Below are 15,632 nucleotides of genomic sequence, written 5' to 3' on the forward strand. Positions count from 1 at the left end.
CTTGATCATGATTTATGATCCTTTTAATGTCTCGCTGTATTCAATTTGCCAATATTTTGTTGAGGATCTTTGCATCTATGTTCATCAGTGATGTTGGCCTGTAATTTTCCTTCTTTGTATTGTCCTTGCCTGGTTTTGCTATCAATGTAATGGTGGCATCATAGAATGAGTTAGGAAGCATTCCGTCTTCTTCAATTTTTTGGAATAGTTTGAGAAGGATAGGTATTAAATCTTCTTTGAATGTTTGGTAGAATTCTCCAGAGAAGCCATCTGGTTCTGGACTTTTGTTTTTTGGGAGGTTTTTCATTACTATTTCAATCTCTTTACTTGTGATTGGTCTATTCAGATTCTCTATTTCTTCTTGAATGAGTTTTGGGAGGTTGTATGAGTCTAAGAATTTATCCATTTCTTCTAGATTGTCCAATTTGTTGGCATATAGTTTTTCATAGTATTCCCTTATAATCCTTTACATTTCTGTGGTATCTGTTGTAATTTCTCCTCTTTCATTTCTAATTTTATTTGGCCATTTCTCTTTTTTTCTTAGTCTGGCTAAGGGTTTGTCAATTTTGTTTATCTTCTCAAAGAACCAGCTCTTAGTTTCATTGATCCTTTCTACTGTTTTTGTTTTTTTTTTTTGGGAGGATTTCTATTTCATTTATTTCTGCTCTAAATTTTATCATTTCCCTCCTTTTGCTGACTTTGGGCCTTTTTCTTTTTCTAGCTCTGATAGGTGTAGTTTAAGATTAATTACTTGAGATTTTTCTTGTTCCTTTTTTTATTAACAGTTTTTTTTTTTAATTTTTAAAATTTTTTTTTTTGTGAGGAAGATCAGCCCTGAGCTAACATCCATGCTAATCCTCCTCTTTTTGCTGAGGAAGACCAGCTCTGAGCTAACATCTATGGCCACTCCTCCTCCTTTTTTTTCCCCCCCAAAGCCCCAGTAGATAGTTGTATGTCATAGCTGCACATCCTTCTAGTTGCTGTATGTGGGACGCAGCCTCAGCATGGCCGGAGAAGCGGTGCATCGGTGCGCGCCCAGGATCCGAACCTGGGCCGCCAGTAGCGGAGCATGCGCACTTAACTGCTAAGCCCCGGGGCCGGCCCCTCTTGTTCCTTAAGGTGGGCCTGTATTGCTATGAATTTCCCTCTTAGGACAGGTTTTGCTGCATCCTACATGGGTTGGTATGATGTATTTTCATTTTTATTTGTCTCCAGGTAGTTTTTGATTTCTCTTTTAATTTCTTCATTGATCCATTGGTTGTTCAGTAGCATGTTATGTACTCTCCACATATTTGTGACTTTCCCAGTTTTTTTCTTGTAGTTGATTTCTAGTTTCATAGCATTATGGTCAGAAAAGATGCTTCGTATGGTTTCAGTCTTCTTAAATTTATTGAGACTTGCCTTTTTTCTCATCATATGGTCTCTCTTTGAGAATGTTCCATGTGCACTGAGAAGAATGTCTATTCTGCTGTTTTTGAATTGAGTGTTCTTTATATATCTATTAAGTCTGTCTGGTCTAGTTTTTCATTCAATTCCACTATTTCCTTGTTGACTTTCTGCCTGGATGATCTATCCATTGATGTAAGTGGGGTGTTGAGGTCCCCTACTATTATTGTGTTGCTGTCAATTTCTCCCTTTTGATCTGTTAATAGTTGCTTTATGTACTTTGGTGCTTCTGTGTTAGGTGCATATGTATTCATAAGTGTTATCTCCTCTTGGTGGAATGTCCTTTTTATCATTATATACTGCCCCTCTTTGTCTCTCGTTGTCTTTTTTTTTTTTTTTTTTTTTGGTGAGGAAGATCAGCCCTGAGCTAACATCCATGCCAATCCTCCTCTTTTTGTTGAGGAAGACTGGCCCTGGGGCTAACATCTGTGCCTATCTTCCCCTACTTTATATGGCACGCCGCCACAGCATGGCCTAACGTGGTGCATTGGTGTGTGCCCAGGATCCAAACCCGGGCCGCCAGCAGCAGAGTGCGTGCACTTAACTGCTACGCCACAGGGCTGGCCCCTCTCATTGTCTTTTTTATCTTAATATCTATTTTGTCTGATATAAGGATAGCAACACCTACTTTCTTTTGTTTGCCATTGACTTGGAGTATCATCTTCCATCCCTTCACTCTAAGCCTGTGTTTGTCTTTAGAGGTGAGTTGTGTTTCCTCAAGGCAGCCTATTATTGGGTCTTGTTTTTTAATCCATCCTGCCACTCTGTGTCTTTTGATTGGAGAATTCAATCCATTTACATTTAGAGTGATTGCTGATATATGAGGGCTTAATACTGCCATTTTATCTCTTGTTTTCCAGTTGTTCTGTATTTCCCTTGTTTCTCATCCCATGTATTTCTGACTGCCATTTCAGTTTGGTGATTTTCTATGACGCTTTTCTCTTTATTTTATCTTTTGTGTCTCTGTTCTGATTTTTTTTTGTTTAGTGGTTACTGTGAGTTTATATAAAAGATCTCGTAGATGAGATAGCCCACTTTCTGAGAGCCTCTTATCTCCTTAGCCTAAGCAGGTTCCATCCCACTCCTCTTCCTTGTCTAAGTTATTGTTGTCACAACTTATTCTGTTTTGTGTTGTGAGTTTGTGATTAAAGTGAAGTGATTATAGTTATTTTTGATGCTTTCCTTCCCTTTATGTTTAATGTTAAAATTGTTTGCTAACTTGTTCTGATAGAGAGCTGCAATTTTCTGGTTTTGTCTGTCTATCTCCTTGCTTAAGGCTTTGTAAACCTTTCTTTTTTTTTCAGGTATTAGGGCCTTCTTGATCATTTCTTGTAGGGGGTGTCTTGTGGCAAAGACCTCCCTCACCTTTTGTTTATTTCAGAAAGTTTTTATTTCTCCATCATATCTGAAGGATAGTTTCGCTGGATAGAGTATTTTTGGCTGAAAGTTTTTGTCTTTCAGTATTTTGAATATTATCATTCCACTGTCTCCTAGCCTGTAAGGTTTCTGCTGAGAAATCTGCTGAAATCCTGGTAGGGGTTCCTTTGTAGGTTATTTTCTTCTGCCTTTCTACCCTTAATATTTTTTCTTTGTCATTGACTTTTGCCACTTTTACCAATATATGCCTTGGAGAAGGTCTTTTTACATTGATATAATTAGGAGTTCTATTGGTTTTATTTACATGTAATTCCAGCTCCTTCCTCAGGTTTGGGAAGTTCTCAGCTATTATTTCTTTAAACAAGGTCTCTGCTCCTTTCTCCCTCTCTTCTCCTTCTGGAATACTTATAATCCTTATGTTGCATTTCCTAATTGAGTCAGATATTTCTTGGAGGATTTCTTCATTTCTTTTTAATTGTAGTTCTCTCTTCTCCTCCATCTGAAGCATTTCTAAATTTTTGTCCTCTAAATTACTAATTCTGTCCTCCTTAATGTCTGCTCTGTTTTTTGTTTTTGTTTTTATGAGGAAGATCAGCCCTGAGCTAACGTCCATGCCAATCCTCCTCGTTTTGCTGAGGAAGACTGGCCCTGGGCTAACATCCATGCCCATCTTCCTCCACTTTATGTGGGACGCCACCACAGCATGGCCTGACAAGCGGTGCATCGGTGCGCACCCGGGATCCGAACCCGGGCCACCAGCAGCAGAGCGTGTGCACTTAACTGCTACGCCACAGAGCCAGCCCCTCAACTCTGTTTTTTAAGGATTCTAGATAGTCTTTTATCTCATTCATTGTGTTCTTCATTTCCAGCATTTCTGTTTGGTTTTCTTTTAGAGTTTCAATCTCTTTTGTGAAGGATTCCTTCTGCTCATTAATTTTATTCCTGAGTTCATTGAACTGTCTTTCTGAGTTTTATTGTAACTCATTGAGTTTGTTTATGATAACTGTTTTGAATTCTCTGTCATTTAGATTGTAAATTTCTTTGACTTCAGTATTGGTTTCTGGACACTTGTCATTTTCCTTCTGGTCTGAAAAATGTATTTCATCATACTCTTTGATGTGGTGGACCTTTGCTGGTGAATAGTGGTAGTATCTGGTCTCATGTTCGACCTGCCACCACTGTGGGGGACTGGAGCTGTGTTTTCTGAACCTGCCACATCTTCTGGCAGTTGTGCCCATCTTTTGGAATCTGTGCTGACAGGGCCCATCTGTGTTTGCCTGCTGGCCACCACTGCTTCACACACACAGGTACAGGTGCTCTGGTGCAGATCCCCTGCCCTGACTGACTAGCTAAGCTGGTGCACCAGGGAGGATGTCGGGAAGGGGCACTTTCTTCCTGTCCACCCTCTTGCTCTGCACTAACTGGCAGCATGCCTGGGCTGCTCAGCTTGGTGGGGGCATCCCCACAGTGATTGAGCCACCTCGGTGTGGAGCATTCCTGTGGGCTGGGAAGCAACTCCAAGAATGAACACTTTCCCTCAGAGGGCTGCCTTTTACCCCTCTCCTCTCAGAGTTGCGTGCTGGCCACTGCATGAGGTCCCACACCCTAGATCGCTGCCACTGGGGAGAGGGAGGAGATCTGCTTATCTCCTTCCATTGCTTCCTGGGGATCCAGTACCCCCACCTTCAGACGTATGGCTGCATGGATCGCTCCAACGTCTGTTGTGCTGTGTAGATGTCTTCTGTTTGTTAATGAATGTCCCTTTTGTTGTATCTTAGATGGGAGAGGCTACAGGAACAGCTCACTCCACCATGATGCTGATGTTACTCTGATCTTCATCTTTTTTTAATAGCTGAGTAGTATTCCATTGTGTATATATACCACATCTTCTTTATCCATTCATCCCTTGATGGGGACTTAGGTTGTTTCCAAGTCTTGGCTGTTGTGAATAATGCTGCAATGAACATTGGATGCATATATCTTTATGCATTCGTGTTTTCATGTTTCTTGGATAAATACCTATCAGTAAATGGTAACTCTGTGCACCCAGTTGCTCATGCCAGAAACCTGGTTGTCATGCTTGAAAATTCCATCTCCCTGTACTTCACTTCCAATAAATGACTTTTCTACCTTCAAAATATTTGTTGAATTTTGTTCCTTCTCTCCATCTCCATTGTCATTGCCCTGGTCCTAGCCACCGTTGTATCTCTCTGGACAACTGTGAAAACTTTCTCACTGGCTGCTGCATGTCCACACTTGCTGTTTCTCCAATCCAGTCCAATCCTCAATAGGTATGAGAGTGATGGTTTAAAGGGAGATCACTTTATGTCACTTGTCTTAGTCTGTTTGGGCTGCTATAACAAAATACCACAGACTGGGTGGCTTATAAATAACAGAAATTTATTGCTAACAGTTCTGGAGGCTGGGAAGTCCAAGATCAAGGTGCCAGCAGATTCAGTGTCTGAGAGTCCTATTCCTTGTTCACAGCCAGCGCCTTCTCCCTGTGTCCTCACAGGATTGAAGGGCTAGGGATCTCTCTGGAGCCTGTTTTGTAAGAGCACTAATTCCATACGTGAGGGCTCTGCCCTCATGACCTAATGAACTCCCAAAGGCCCTACCTCTTAATACCATCATCTTCGGGGGTTAGGATTCAACATATGAATTTGGGAGGGTACGCAAACATTCAGACCATAGCAGTCATTTCTCTGCTTAAAATCTTTCAGTAGCTTCTCATTGCTCGTAAGATAAAATGTAAAACTCCTTAGCATGGCCTATCAGGTCCTACATGATTGCTACTGACATTTTGAGCTCTTGGTCACCATGCCCCAGCCATATTGGCCTCCCCCCTCTTTCAGTGCACCTCAAACCCTTCCCATCTCAGAGCCTTCTTACTTGTTGTTTCCTCTGCTGCCCTGTCCTTTCTCCACCTCTTGGTGTGGAAACCCATTTTTCAGATCATAGCTTGAATGTCACTCTTCCTTCAATCCTGATCCTGCAGGCTAAATTGGATTCCCCTGTTATATTTTTCTCAAAGCACTCTATTCTTGTCCCTATCATCAGTAATAATTATATGGTTATTTGTTCAATTATTCATTCAGTGTCCATCTTTCCCACTATTATAGCTCCATGAGAGCAGAGACCTCACCTGTTTTTGTTTACATTGTATTCCAAGCACCTAGAGCATTTCCTAGCACAATAAGTTATCTCATAAACATTAATGTTCACTAAAACCCTAAAGGAGTCACCGTTTTTATGATTTATATTTGTGGCATTTTATGGGAGAAATCACATGCATAGTAGAATATACAGACTTGGGGGGCATGCCCATACTAAGACTGACTCTTTCATCAGTGTTGGATTTTGATAGAACTGTGAGGGGCTTGTAAGACCAGAATGAGTTCTCCTGTCTGAATCCATTTAAGCAAAGTCCCCAGGAAACATTATGCCACATTTATTGAAAGTTTTCATCAGAGCATATTGCAATTTTTCTTTCTTTTCCAGATATTATGCTATCCTAATGTTATTCATTAATATTGCTTAATGAGCCAAAGAGAAAATTATTACCCTTTACTTAATAAGTTATTCCTTTCAGAAACGTTCCACTTTAAAGTTCTGTAAAGGAGGAACAAAGGGCCTTTACCTGAAGGTATTTAAGTCCTCTTCCATCAGATACAACTGATTCCCAGTCATAGAGGGCTAGAGTGTTCCTCAAGGATTATCCAGACTCATGGCTCCACTTCTTTCTCATTGATGTGGAAGAGCCATGTTATGAATATCTCTTAAATTTTGGTAGTAAGTGTATGAGTGTTTATTATATTTTAAGTGTGTTTTAAATATTTCATAATTTAAAAAAATTTTGAGTAAAGGTCACACAACTTGTTCTCTGATCTGTTTCCATTAATACAGGGTTCCTCAACCCTTGGCACTACTGACATTTTGGGCCAGATAATCCTTTGTTGTTGAAGGCTATCCTGTACATTGTGGGATCCTTGGCCTCCACCCACTAGATGCCAATATCTTATGTTCTGTCATTTCTATTCTCACAGTCATTACTTATTTTGGGCCCTCATCACCTCTCACCTAGTCTCCACATCAGTCCCTGAACTAGCCCATTTATCCAATATCCTACGTTGTTAATACACCCTCCACATTACCATAAAAAGAATAATACTTATGATTCATTTAGCCTCTACTATGTGCCATGCAGGTGTTGAGTGTCAACTTATTTGTCAACTCTTGTCTGACATGATGAAATCGAGAAACAGAGATGTTAAACAACTTGCCCCAAATGACATTGCTAGTGAGTATAATACAGGATTCAAATTTAGGTCTGCTTAACTTTAAAGCCTGTGATCTTTGTGTTATCACACTGCCTAAACATGATGGCTTCCTAAACATGAGTGGAACTTGTTCCTTCCTTTTTACACTCTCACTGGCTTCCCACAGCATTCCTCAGGCAATATGATCTGTCCGTTCCTTTCAGCATCCTGCTCCCATAAGTGTTTCCATGCACACTGTATTCTTATCTCACTGGATGGTGACCATTTTTCCAGACTTGCCATGCCTTTGCCCATGCTGTTTCCTCAACCTGAATGCACTTTCCATCTCTTTTTCTACTCTAACATTCTAATCACCTTTCAAAACCTAGCTCAATTGTGTTCCTTTCAGTGAAACCTCTCCTGATATACCCAGGATGAATTGTTTCTTCTTCTTCACTCCCATAGTACAATAATTGTTACATATAGCTTTTACATCATTCTGTTTTATTAGGTACTTTTCTGCATATCTGTCTGTAAACAGCTGGAAGTCAGGGATCGCTCCTTATTTACATTCTGCCCCATTGAAAAAAGATTGAAGTAACTAGAGGCTGCCTCTTTTAGCTCTGTATTTCCTAGAGCACATCACATAGGGGTTTTTAGAAAACATACACATACACTACTATTCAATAAAAATTTGTGAATACATGGATAAATGAATGAGTACATGACAAAATATTTATGATGCATTTTTTCCTGACTGTGTGTGTTATAGAAAGTTTGGAAAATACAGGGAAAAAATAAGTAATTCATATTCTCACTACATAGATTTTGGAAAATATCTGTCTGATTAGCTGATGTCGAGAAATGGCTTAGAATATCACCAAAGGTGTCATTTGGTATAGAGTGGACCTAATGGGCAGAAGGCCAGTTGCACAGACCCCTGTCCTCTCAGAGAAGGGCACTTATATCAGGAAAGGCTGGACACATCAAGGGACTGCATGGGTATTTTTATGTATAGGTATAAATTTGAAAGCTACAAAGGGGTATCTTGTGAAAAGTAAATTTCTCTCCACTCTTGTCTTTCAGCCACCTAGTTCCCCTTCCCAGAGGCAAATATTGTTACCAATTGATTTTACATATTTTAAAAGATAATTATTCCAAATAATACTTATTTGGAAAAATAATTTTTATACATTATTCTTGTGCTTTAGACAAAAGCTACTATTAAAAATCTCATATCTAAATAATAACCCTGATTTAGCTAAAAAAAATCACCAGTAAATTGATTTTGTGAGCTAGCAATTCTTTTTAAGTACAGGTGAATGGATGGTCTTGAGGTTGCAGTATAATGCTACGTTTGTCTGTTGTGGTAGATTTTGCTTCTTGGTGGCTTACAGTAGGGCTTCTGGAGAAAAATCACATAACCCTGTATGTTGACACCTTCAAAACTATCCCCCAAATCATGTCTTTGTTTTCCAAGTCAGCTCTCTCTGATGTGTGGCTATTTTAAACCTTTTGAATTCCTCAAATCTCTGATTATGCCACTTTCTTCATCACTATTAGCAGATGACCTTGCCTCCTCTTCACAGGAAAAAAGAAATCATCAAGGTTTTTTCATGTAACAAGCTTCTTTCTGCCAAGCAGATGCACATGTGTGAGTTTTAGAAGGACCATCTCATGGTATTTTTTATGGAAGATGTTCTGCGGTGTGGATTTATGTTGATTCCTGGGCAGAGCTAAGTCAGATCATGAAAAAAACAAGATTGAAAGACTGAAACAAAGAGATATGGGGAAAGAAGTGCATGGATGGAGATCTATGGATTGTGCCCAGAGTATGAGAATAACTGTGTCCCATGAGGATGCTTGACAAGGACTCCTGCAGAGGAGATTCTCAATAATTAGGTGAACAAAAGGCCTTTTCCCAGGTCTCTAAATGTTTGCTCAATAGGCTCATTGAAAAGGTTGAAATGGTGGCAGGGAAGGAGATTATGCATAGGTCCAACATCAACTTCACCCCTGGGGCTGACTCACTACTTCAACTTCTGAGTGTGTAACATACCTGCTGCAGTGACCAATATCTGAGCCCTGATCCAGCCCCCAGCCCTGGAATATCAACCAGCCAACTAGTGGCAGATTGATTACATAAGCCTCTTTCTATCATGGAGAGGGCAGCAATTTTTCCTCATTGTAAACATATATTTACTATAGATATAGGTTTACTTTCCCTGCATGCCAAATTTTTACCTGCATCATCATCTATAGTTCTACTAATTACCTAATTCATTGTAATGGTATCCCATTAACCATTGCTTCTGACCAGGGAATTTGTTTATTCGTGAATGAAGTTAAAGCACTGAGCTAGTACTGTTGAGATTCACTGATCTTACCATGTATCTTATCGCCCAGAAGTGGAGGGACTTTTAGAAAGGTAGACAGCCCTTTGGGAGACCCAGTTAAGGTACCAGCTGGGAAACAACACCTTGTGAGGTTGTAATGCCATCGGTCAGGATGCAGTAAATGCATATCTTCCATGGCCATGATACATGGTTTCAGAAACTAGTGGATATGAAGTAGAAGTGACACCTCCCACTGATAAATCTAATGACCCCTCTCCCCAAATTTTTGCTTCTTGTCCCTGCAACTTTTAACTCTGCTGGTCTCACAGTCTAATTATCCAAGGGAGGAATGAGTCCATCAGGAGACACAAAAGTGGGTACATTGAGACTGACGCCTGGTCTTTTTGGATTCCTCATGCCTCATGAACAAGGGAGGAGAGAAATTACATGTCTTGGCTGGGGTGCTTGATTTTGATTTTAGGATAAATAGGATTTCTACCATACAATGAAGGCAAGGAGAAGCATGTTTGGAACCTAGGAACCATGTTGGAATCCTTTGCCTCCTCTTCCTACTATGCCCAGTGGTAAAGCCAATGGAAAACCTCAGGAATCTATATTTCAGAGTCAAAAAGGCTCAGACCTTTTAGGAAGGAAGGTTTATGTCATCTCATTAGGTAAATGATTTCAACCATTGAAGCTTCTGCTGATAGCAAAGGAAGCATAGAATAAGTAGTGGTGGAAGAAAGTTATAAATGCCAGATACAGCCTCATGGCCTAGAGTAGCTATCGTTATCTTCTTCCTTGGTCTGTTTTTTTTTCCTTGCTCTTTTTGTTTGTGGTTAACTTCACAATTTAGTCCATAGATTTCACAATATCAGTACTGAGTTGTGTCTTAACCAGAGGAGGAAAAAACATTAGCCAAAGATAAATGAAGTTATTGATGAGATTCTGTGTCTTGAAGGGAGAGAATGAATGTAACTTCTTTTGTACAAGAAATAATTGCATTATGAGAGGCAGTGGTGTTGTTGCAATTTGTGGTTTGTAATTTTAAGTGTGGGGAGAAGGATGAACAGATGCTGAATAGTCAGAGGGATGGACAGCGACAAATATTACTGACTGGCTCATTCCATACCTTTTCAATCCATTGTAGTATGCCTTCCTGGGCTTTAGAAGCTGGAAAGCTAAAGACTATATTTCCAAGACTCATTTGAAGTGTAGCAAGGGTTACTCGTGCTTTCTGCCAGGCAGATGCACCCCTGTCAGTCTTGGCAGGCAGAGTGAGCATCGCAAGGCAGAGGCCACACAGTGCTTCTGGGGAGCACAGATGGATATGCTTTCGTACTTTTCTGCTGCAGCTGTTGTAGAGAGGTTCGAGTGACCAGATCCTAGATTCTTGAGTATCAAGCAGCAGATAATGGCAGCAAGGACATACCTGCTACAGAGTTCCCATGATATGGTTGGGCCTTTCTCCTGGCTGTGTTGTCAACATGCAACAACCAAGCTTGGTTCCTTGGCCTTCCCAGACATCCTAAAACTAACCAATACTCTGTAATAAATCCCTTTCTGAAAGTTTCAACTAGTGAGTTTAGTTTAGTTTAGACAACTCTGTTGTCTAAAATTAGTACTTTAATATATTTCTAAACTAGTCATTGGCAAGGGGAATAGGATTCTCCACTTTCAGAGAGGGGGTGGATGTTTGAGAATCAGATACAGTAACCCCCTCATCTCCCATTGAGTCCTCAACCACTGAAATTCGGCATCTACCTCCTGTGCTACTGCTTTTGTTAAGATCACCAAGACTTCCCTGATGGAACCTCCTGGCAGCATTTGACCCTGTTGCCCACTTAACATTTTTCAAAAAATCTCACTTCTTTTTGCTTCTATATATACGATCTTCTGGTTTCCCTCCTTTTTCTCTGTTCCTCTTCATTATTCTTTGAGGGACCTTCTGTCTCTGCTGCTGATTATTTAAAGATGAATATTCCTCAGTGTTCTATACCAAATCTGTTTCTCTTCTCACTCTACATATTATTCAGGGGTGATTTTAGATTTTCTCTACTCCCATGACTTTAATTGTTGTTAGTGCCATCAAGGTGATTCTGACTCCTAGAGACTTTGTGTACAGCAGAACGGAACCCTGCCCGGTCTTTTTGCACCATCCTCTCACCTTCCGGTGCTGTATCAGACAATGCTCTGCTGTTATTCATAGGGTTCTCATGGCCAGTTTTGGGGGAAGTGGGTGGCCAGGTCCTTCTTCCTTGTCTGTCTTAGTCTGGAAGCTCCGCTGAAACCTATCCATCCTGAGGGACCCTGCTGGTATTTGAAATACCAGTGTTGGAGATTTCAGCGTCACAGCAACACACACCCACCACAGTGTGACAACTAATAGACGGATGGTGTGAGTCCCTAATTGGGAAACACACTTGGGTGGCATGGTGAGAGCACTAGATCTTAACCACTAGACCACCAGGGCTGGCTTTAATGAATTTCTTTATAATGCTGACTCCCAAATTTATTTCTTCAGGACAGTTCTCTCTCCTAAGCACCAACTGCATTCTGAATATCTCTGTTTCTGTGGCTCCTAAGGACTTTAAACAGAGAACTCATTTGCTTCCTCCTCTCACCTCATCAAAATCCCTCAAACTAGAAAACTACTTCTTAATTGTATTCCCTATCCTGGTAAGTGGCATTACTGTCAACAGGATTGTTCAAGCCAGAAACTAGGTGTCAAGCTTCACTCATCACTCTCCTTTGCTTAGCCAACCAGTCTTCAAGTCCTACCATTACTACTTCCCAAATATCTCTCAATTCTTCTCTACTGCCTTGGTTTTAGATACCATCAACTCCAGCCTAGTTTACTGCAACAGGCTCCTAACCAGTCTCTTCCTCCAATCTTGCCTCCTTCTAGTTCATTCTTCACATTGAAGGCAGACTAATACATTCAGAACACATGCCAAGTCATGTCTTTTCCCTGTCTGTAGAATAACATCTTAACCCCCTTCACAGGGCTTGCAGGGTCTTCCATGGGTCGGCTTCTATAGCATCATTTGTTGCACTCCTTGCTTCCTCTCCAGCACACTTGATATCCAGCCATACTGAACTCCTCTCAGGTCCTAGAATATGCCATGCTTTCTTTGGCCTGTGGAACAGCATGCTATTTCTGCTCTAAAGGAACTGATTTCAACTTAGATATTATTTTCTTCAACAAGTCTTTCCCTTCTGGCTCATTGCCCCTGCTTTGTTCTCCAACAGCAGGGAAATGCCTTCTACTTACCCATAATAATACATTTGAGACCTGCAGTTGTAACTCCTGGTTGCTTTTCTGTCTTGCCCTGATACACCTAGCTCTGTGGAGGCAACAGCTGTGTCTATTTTGTTCATTATTAATGGCCCCGTCACCTAGCAGAGTACCTGGCAGTTAAATTTTGTGAAGTGAGTGAACAGTTGACACAGTTAATAAGGTAGTATATGATGGGGAGTAATAATTAATTGTTCACTAATTACTGGCTAGTGGCCATAATTGTTAAAGATTTAGCTAAAATGAAACAGAGTTGCATAAATCTACATGATAGTCAAGCCTTTTTTCCTACATCAGTGATGCCAGCAGTGTGTTTCTCTATACTCTTACCAACTTAAAAAAAATGTTTTATTGAGGTACAACTTACAATAAAATGTACAAATCTTAAATCTAAAGCTTGATTGACTTTTTACATATGTATACATCTCTGTAACCACTACTCAGATCAATATATAGAACATTTCCAGCACCCCAGAAGGCTTCCTCACCCCCTCTTCCAATCAGTCTCCTCTCAAAGGTAATCGCTTCTGACCTCTTATCTCCTCTTAAACACAGATTTGTTTGCCTGATTTTGAACTCTGCATAATGAAATGGCTTCTTTTACTCAACATCATGTTGGTGAGTTTTGTTCTTTTGCATTGCTGTATTCATTCCATTGTATGACTATATTGTACTTTATCCATCTACTGTCGAAAGATATTTGGGTTGTTTCAAGTTTGAGCTGTTATGAATGAAGCTATTATGAATACTCTTGTGTATGTCTTTTGGGGGACATAAGCACTAATTTATGTCAGGTGTATAGACAGGAGAGGATTTGCATTATCATAGGATATGCATAAGTTTAGTTTAAGTGGATATATTATCAAATATTTTACCAAAGTCATTATACCAATTTATACTCCCATCAATAAATGTATGAGAGTTCCAATTGTTCCACATCCTTGATATTTCTTCATATTATCTTTTACCAACTTATAAAAATTTACATAATCATCTGACCCATTTACAACAACATGGATAGACCTGGAGGGGATTATGTTAAGTGAAATAAGCCAGAAAGAGAAAGACAAACAGTGCATGATTTCACTCATATGTGGAAGATAAACCAACACATGGACAGATAGAACTGTTTGGTGGTTACCAGGGGCTAGGGGGGTGAGGGGTGGGCACAAGGGGTGGAGGGATGCACTTATATGGTGACTGATAAGCAATAATGTACAACAAAAATTTCACAATTAAAAAAAATTTGCATAATCATCTGAGATGAAAATTGAAATTACTGTGATAGTATAAAAGCATTCAAAATAGGCTTCTTGAGTTGGTTAGTTTTCAGCCATAAAATAATAAGAATGGCTAATATTTATTGAGCATGCAATGCTTGCCAGGCATATTCCTCACACTGTATGTAGGCTACCTCATTTAATCATCACTACAGTTCTATGAAGTAGATTCTGTTATCCCTATTTTAGGGATGAGGAATTTATGGCATAGGGAGACATAGCATGAAATCATAGACTTTTAAAGAACTTGATGGAAGCACCTGTATAGATGAATTAATGCAACCCCTCACTGCTGACAAAAAAAGCCAGCCCAGAAAGTAGCCTGCATCTTATGAAAGAGGTCACTCAGTTTGTTAGAGGTCAAATCTGGATTGGAATCCAGATCTCCTAACTTCTCATCTAGCTTGGATAATAAATCAGTAGTGCACAAACTAGATAAAATTAACCGTAATCAAAACAAACACGTTTTGAAAAAGTACTTCATTCCCTTCAGAATTTGGTTATTATGACTTTGGTTTGTGGAATAGTTTCAGGAAGTTCTAAAATGATTTTGAAAGTGTCAAGTAAGGTCATATAAGAAAAGGATTCACATTTTGTGGGGCCAAAAGCTTATACAGTTCATGGGGGGTGGCTCATTAAGAAAAAGAATTTAAAAATATCTTACTTTTGCAAAATGCTACAAAAACATGTGAACACATTGCTGGGGATTGGTGGCAGCCAGCCTCCCATTATGAAGATTTCCCCCAATTAACCCTGTCTTCTGGTATTCATGCCCTTGTGTAATTCCTCTCCCATATTGTATTGGGATTGGTCTGTGAGACCAATAGAATATAGTAGAAGTGATGTTACTTTGGAGGCTAGGTTATAAAAGACATTGTGACTTCTACTTCTTTCTCTCTTGGATCATTCACTCTGGGGACCCTAGCTACCATGTTATGAGAACCCTCAGACAGCCCTGTAAAGGAGTCATGTAGTGAGAAACTCGAGGCCTCCAGCCCACAGCCATATGAGTGAGCCATTTTGAGAGTGGATCCTCCAGTCCTAGTCAAGCCTTTAAATAACTGCAGCCTTGACTACAACCTCATGAGATATTCTGAGCCAGAACCACTCAAAGAAACCCCTCCCAGATTCCAAACTCAGAAACTCTGTGAGATAATAAGGTTATTCCTTTAAGCTAATAAGTTTTGGAGTAATTTGTTATACAGACATTGGTAACTTATGCATGTCCCTCATAGGGCCTTGGAAGAGGCCCGAGCCAGTGAGAGGCCTGGAAGTTTGAGTTTCATATGCTTTATGATAAATTGGGCTCTGCCTGTGTTAATGGCTAAGTCTACTAGATTGTTGTGGCAAAGTCAGCTAGTTTTCCACCAAAATTTGCTATTTCTTTCTTCCACAAAGGCTGTAACTAGGTCATGCCTGTCCAGCCATGAGCCGCAATGCCCAGCCTCCTTTGCAGCTAAGTGTTTCTTTCATGTGGTTAAGCTCTTGTTAATGGAATGCAGCAGAAGTAGCATGTGCCTGCCCGTCTGAACTGTGCTTGCAAGAGAATGGCTGTTATGCTCTTTTCCTCTTACTCCTGGGCCAGGATGGTGACAAGCAGAGTGACCTTGGAAGCCACATGTTGAAGATGGCAGAA

At 40.2% G+C, this 15,632-nt stretch overlaps 1 long non-coding RNA gene across 2 annotated transcripts in view; it reads left to right on the forward strand.

Moving 5' to 3' along the window:
- The window catches only part of LOC147915231 (uncharacterized), a 59,314-nt gene that overhangs the window by 34,712 nt on the left and 8,970 nt on the right, over positions 1-15,632 (forward strand). For both annotated transcript variants that reach the window (XR_015554535.1, XR_015554534.1), the window contains exon 2: positions 13,272-13,334. This is a non-coding gene — a long non-coding RNA (uncharacterized LOC147915231). The remainder of the gene's footprint in view (positions 1-13,271; positions 13,335-15,632) is intronic.

The sequence above is a fragment of the Ceratotherium simum genome, chromosome 15, assembly GCF_057802395.1.
Source record: "Ceratotherium simum simum isolate JZ-2026a chromosome 15, ASM5780239v1, whole genome shotgun sequence".
NCBI classification, from domain to species: domain Eukaryota; kingdom Metazoa; phylum Chordata; class Mammalia; order Perissodactyla; family Rhinocerotidae; genus Ceratotherium; species Ceratotherium simum.